Raw genomic sequence first — 6,830 nt, 5'->3', positions numbered from 1 at the left:
TAAAAATTACCAACGCAATCTATTTTCACAAGTCCCTGTGTTCAACCCTGGACTTACCAGGAAATTCAGAGGAAATTACACTTGGATTCCGCTAGGGAAACTTGATTGCACAACACAATTCCACCAACGCATATCACCCACATTTTCACTTCATAAAATCAAGCACCAATACTCCCACTTGGACTAAAACTTCAGTGGATCAATATATACAACTATGTACAATGTTGAGTTTACATGGAGAGAATAAAATGTATAAATACAATAAACTAGGGCATCACAATACCCATCAATTCTCCAACTTGCCCTAGTGATACAAAACTCGTAGACCTAGTCCTACTAAGTGACCCTCAAACACTTTAGCCGAGAGGGCCTTCATAAATGGATTAGCTAAATTGTCGTGGGAAGAAATCTAGGTGACGATAACGTCGCCTCAGTGTACAATCTCCCTGATGAGATGGTACTTCCGTTCGATATGCTTTCCTCTTTTATGGCTTTGTGGTTCCTTTGAAATTGCAACTACTCTACTTTTGTCACAATAGAGAGTGACAGGCAGGCACATTTTAGGAACTACTTCCAGATCTGTCAAGAACTTTCTGAGCCATACTGGTTCTTTTGTTGTTTCACTTGCAGCAACATACTCAGCTTCCATTGTGGAGTCTGCAATACAACTCTGCTTGATGCTCCTCCACACCACTACTCCTCCGTTCAGAGTAAATAATAATCCCAAAGTTGATTTCCTCGAATTAATATCGGTCTAAATATCAGAATCAGTGTACCCAGTAATGATCAGATCCTTAGTACCATACACGAGCATATAATCTCTCGTTCTCCGCAGATACTTGAGAATGTTTTTAACAGCAGTCCAATAGTCATGACCAGGATTGGACTGAAATCTGCTGACAATTCCTACGGCATAGCATATATCGGAACGAGTACACAGCATTGCATACATCAAACTCCCAACTGCATATGCATATGAAATTCGATTCATTTCCTCAACCTCTTGAGGTGTCTTAGGACTTTATTCCTTAGACAAGTGAATTCCATGCCTGAAAGTTAAGAATCCTTTCTTTGAATTTTGCATTTTATACCTAGACAACATCTTGTCTATATAAGATGCTTGAGATAATGTCAATGTCCTGTTCTTGCGATTCCGAACTATTTGGATTCCAATAACATACTATCCCAAATCTTTCATTTGGAATTGTGAAGCCAGCCATATCTTAACATCAGCTAGATATTCTACCTCATTTCCAATGAGTAGAATATCATCAACATACAGTACCAAAAAAACAACAGTTTTGTTGACAATTTTCTTGTATACACAAGGTTCGTCAACATTTTGTTCAAAGCCATAAGATTTGATTGCAGCATCAAATCTCATATTCCAGGATCTAGAAGCTTTTTTTAATCCATAAATAGATCGATTAAGCTTGCAAATTTTTTTCTCTAGACCCTGTTGTATAAACCCTCCTGGTTGAGACATATAGATACTCTCTTCAAGATAGCCATTTAGAAAAGTTTTCTTGACATCCATTTGTCATATTTCATAATCATAAAATGTGGCTATGGACAAGAGTATTCTAATAGACTTTATCATGGCAACTGGAGAGAAGGCTTCTTCAAAATCTAACCCCTCTCTTTGGGTAAACCTTTTTGCCACAAGTCTAGCTTTGTAGGTCTGTACCTTACCAGCTTTGTCTCGTTTTTTCTTGTAGATCCATTTGCAACCGATGGATTTTACTCCTTTAGGTTGATCTACAAGATCCCATATAGAATTGAAATACGTAGATTCCATTTTAAGGTCCATGGCTTTAATCCATTGGTTTTTGTCCACATCGTTCATTGTTTGACTAAAAGACAATGGATCCTCTAAACCATCATCTGGTATGATGGCTTGAGTTTCAATTAAACCCATGTACCGGTCAGGCTGTTGCACAACCCTCCCACTACGACAAGGCATTCTCAACTGTTGAGAATTATGTGAAGTATTAGTTTTATCAACAACTCTTACTGACGAACCTGCTATATCAACAACTCTTGTTGATACGCTTTTCGTTTCTCTAGACATTCTTTCTATTACTAACTTACTTCGAGGTTGATAATTCTTTACATAGTCTTCCTCCAGGAAGGTTTCATTTGTCGATACAAACACTTTATCTTCCTAAGGATCATAAAAGAAACCACCTCTTGTCTCTTTTGGGTAGCCTACAAATAGGCAAACTTTTGAACAGTGTTCCAACTTTTTAGGATTTTGTACCAACACATGTGCTGGACAACCCCAAATCCTGAAGTAATATAGATTTCCTTTACGTCCTCTCCAGAGCTCGTAAGGTGTTTCAGAAACACTTTTCGAGGGAACCATGTTCAAAATATACACCGTTGTCCCAACTGCGTGTCCTCAAAAATATTTTGGTAACTGAGCGTAACTTATCATGGAATGAACCATGTCCAACAAGGTTCTGTTTCTCATCTCTATCACACCGTTCTACTGAGGTGTGCCAGAGGTTGTGAATTGAGACTGAATTCCATGTTCTATCAAATAATTCTGGAATTCGATATCCATATAGTCACCACCTCGATCCAATCGAAGTGTTTTAATCTTTTTACCTAATTGGTTCTCAACCTCAGCCTTATACCCTTTGAACTTTTCAAAAGTTTTAGACTTTTGGCGCATTAGATAAATATGCCCATACCTAGAATAATCATCTATAAAACTGATGAAATATTCCTACCCTCCTCTTGCTCTAACATTTAGAGACCCACAAAGGTCTGAGTGAATCAACTCTAGGGGTTCTTTGGCTCTAAGATCTTTTCCTGAAAAAGATCTTTTTATCATTTTACCCTCGAGACAGGACTCACATGATGGTAATGAACTGTCTTCCAACTTATTTAGATGATCGTTCTTAACCAATCTCTCAATCCTGTTGAGATTTATGTGACCCAGTCTCAAGTGCCAAAGATAGACGTTTGGAGAAATATTCCTTTTCTTATGAGTCCCAACAGTTTTAAATATCTCTATGTTCAAAACAGCTTTGACCTCAGTTGGTTTTAACATGTACAAGTTATTTTCTAATTTTACAGAGAAAATCTGTTTATTTCTCATATTGATGAACACTTCACCATTTTCGAAATAAACTTTATAATTTTGTTCTAGCAAACATGAGACATATATTAGATTCCTTTTCATAGAAAGAATATAATACAAATAAATGTATTTATCTTCTATAAATAACTTCATCCCACTGCTTTGGCTGAAACAATCTCCCCAAATCTTACTTTAAAAATTGTTTCACCTTCTGTCAACTGTCTCCAGGAACTTATTTCCTGTGAGATAGTACATACATGATTAGCGGCACCTGAATCAATTATCCAGATTTTATGTTTTCCACTAAACATGCTTCGATAACAAGTAAATCATATTTATCTTGTTGTTCGAATTCAGCATTCTCATCTATATAATTCATAATTTCAGATGAATTGAGAGATAGAGGACAATCCTCTGTTAAAACTCTTTTGGTATAATCAACTGTTCGTAATTTGTTTGATGATTTAATTTTACTGTTAAGTACATCGGAAGCGAATATTACAGAAGAATTCGACATGCTGATAAAATTCAAACAAATTCTAAGTTGCAAATTGTAACTAAATCCAAAATCAAGTTTTAGCAAAAAGTATTAATGTACCCATAACCATTATTTATTTGCAATGATAATTTAGTGAGTCAGAATATGTGCTAATGTGGGGCAGTCAAATACTCCTTCACTGAAGCAAACAATTTTGACCAAACACTATCCCCGGAATAACTCTTATTCCTATAGTTGTTTAGTTATCGTTTTTGGTCAAGATCTTTACTAACAACTTAGAAATTCTTGTAAGTGTGGGCCATTTTCAGATCCTATAGGACGGTATGAATTTGCCTCCAAAATAGAAGACAACATCCAAGACAGAACTATAAAACCCTATTCATTTTACTGAAGTATGGGTTGTTCCGAATCCTATGTTACAACCCTCCATAGGGATCGCCACGGTCAACGACTAGCTAGTGTCACATAAAAACGACAGTAGGCGCAACATAGGAATCTCATAGTCCAAATTAATGGAGGAGACCGTAGAACAATGTTGACACATTTCCTTCACCCACTTACTATGAACCACTTCCCTCATTCATCTTGTAATTGACCCATGCAAACACTTTTCGTATGGAGCAATCGAGGTAAAATCTACAAGAAGCCGAGCATGGATCTCACGGTGTGAACTCTTGAGGACGTGAGAGTTAATAACTAAATATCAAATATATTATTAATCTCCCATTGAAGTGTTTTATTTTGGATAGATTTATACTTAGGTTCTTTCGGCTAATAAAACATCCCTAAGTCTATGTGGTTTATCTAAGTATAACTCTTATAATTGGATTTTAACCTATGATGTCTAGGTGATAAACCATTTTATTACATCACATCACTCATGTATGCTCATAAAACCGGTTACCAACGCTCAATTATTTGGCCATAATCCCATGTAGGAGGTGTTTCGTAAACCGTCAACTTAAGTACCCCAGCCTTAGAAAGGATTATATACCGGTTGAGTTTGTAACCGGGTTTTATAAGTTTTAACAATTAAAACAGGTGGTCAACCTACGTGAGCATGCAGCCGTTGTTTATGGATTTTAAATATCTAACCCAATTTTATAACAACTTATAAAACTTTAGACATGCTAAACGTCCATAACATACATGAGGCATTCAACATTTAATATAACATTTATATTAAATACGAGAAACCCTAACATGCATACTATACATTATAACAATTATAACATACTTTCAATGCATGTAACATGCTTCCTATGGTGAGATTTTAAATCTAAATGGCATACTATATGCACATACAAGATTTATTTAGTTAGAGCATACATCAAATGCATAAATAATTAAACACAGACTGATATGATTTTTAATTTTTTCAAAAACAAGCAAACAAAACCTAATTATTACAAAAAGCATCAAAAACTGCTCGAGCCGCTCCAAAACGAACTCAAATAGCTTGAACCAGACCCAAACCATCTGAACTGGACCAGCCAAGTTTGAACCATTCGAAGCTGAACCGGACCAGACCACAAAAGAACCGGTCGAACCGACAGCTCTTGCACATGTTCAACATCTCGCTAAGTCTCATCGTTTAGCAATGACGACCATCATTTTGCATTTTACCTGATCGTTTAGCAAAGGTACACGATCGTGTAGTATTTTCCTTCTATCGCATAGTGTCATCGTCTAGTGCCGAAGGAAGCTACACGATCGCTTAGTGTCTCACACTATCATGCAGGTCCATCGTTTAGCACGGACAATTTACTACATGATCGCTTAGCTCCATCGTCTAACACATGAAGCCAATCGTTTAGCGTGTGCAAAAGGTAAACGATCGGTTAATGTCATTGCATAGAACTCAACGCATCGTTTAGCTCCTGATCAAAGATACACGATCATGGTAAGCGATCGCTCAGGGCTATCGTATAGCTCTTCATTGCATCGTTTAGCTCCCACCCGAAGCTACACAATCATGTAGTGCCATCGTATAGCAATACAACACATTGCTTAGCTCCAGCAGGTACACGATCGTTTAGCGCAGAATACCTCAACGATCAATGCCCAAAGCTACACGATCGCTTAGCTTTTCTTCACATCGTCTAACGCACGAAGCTAAATGATCGTTTAGCTGCTAAAGCTCAACGACGATAAGAATAGAGGCTGATTTTCTGGAACTGCAACTCGGCTTCTTCGCTTGTTTCTTCGATTTATAGTTTAATTTCAACTTTAATGACTCCAAATAAATTACAGACTCTTGGGAACACATTAAAGCTCATCAAGCAAGAGCCAATTACAAATTTAAATGAGAAATTAAAGAGAATTAAACAGCCAAAACTCAGAAAATCATATCAGTGCACCAGTTTCATATTTCTCATATAAAACACCCACCAAACCAAAATTAAATCAAATTGAATGCTTATTTGATGCTCTGATACCAATTGTAGGATTGTATCAACAGCAACGGAAGCACAAGTATCATCTAAGCACTCAAGTTCACTAATTTTGGCAAAATATAAAGCATGCTTTTGCATAAACAAATGAGTTTCAAGACAATAGAACTTTTTCAAAGCTACTTCATCAACTGCTATCTTCTCCAAATTTTGTTGTAGACCACCTCAAGATCTTCCTCACTATTCTCTTAGTACTCTAGATTGAGTTGTGGGACTCAAAACAAGCTTGAATCAAGGGATGAAGGAGAAAAGCTCACTGCAGCAACCTTGTTGAAGAACCCATTCTTCAACTCGAGTTTTCTCTAAAATTCTCTATAGATTGCATGTCTGATTTTCACTCCAATCTCATTAACATGCAAAGGAGTGAGTTGCATGAATTGCAGCTTATGCTTGGAGAAGACAAAGACAATAAGATGCAATATGTGTGAGCTACTTCAAAGATGGATAATGGAAAATCTCATTTTCCATTATAAGTGTTTTGTTTTCTTTTCCTTTTTCAAATTTTATCTCAAAAATCAAAATTTGATTTTATAAACTCTATTTTGATTTTAAAAATGAAAATTTTAATTAATTTCATAAATTAATTATTAAATTAAACTTGATTAATTTAATATCAAATATTAAATTAATTTGAACACATATCAATCTTTATATATTTAAATCATATTTAAATATATATATAAATTCTCCTATTCCATTTAATTTTCAAATTAAACACGTAATTATATCTAATATAATTACTAATTCCCTAAATTATAATTTGAACATTTCAAATTAACTTATTCTAGAG

Source organism: Benincasa hispida, chromosome 8, assembly GCF_009727055.1.
Source record: "Benincasa hispida cultivar B227 chromosome 8, ASM972705v1, whole genome shotgun sequence".
NCBI classification, from domain to species: Eukaryota; Viridiplantae; Streptophyta; class Magnoliopsida; order Cucurbitales; family Cucurbitaceae; genus Benincasa; species Benincasa hispida.
This window is presented reverse-complemented; position numbering follows the sequence as displayed.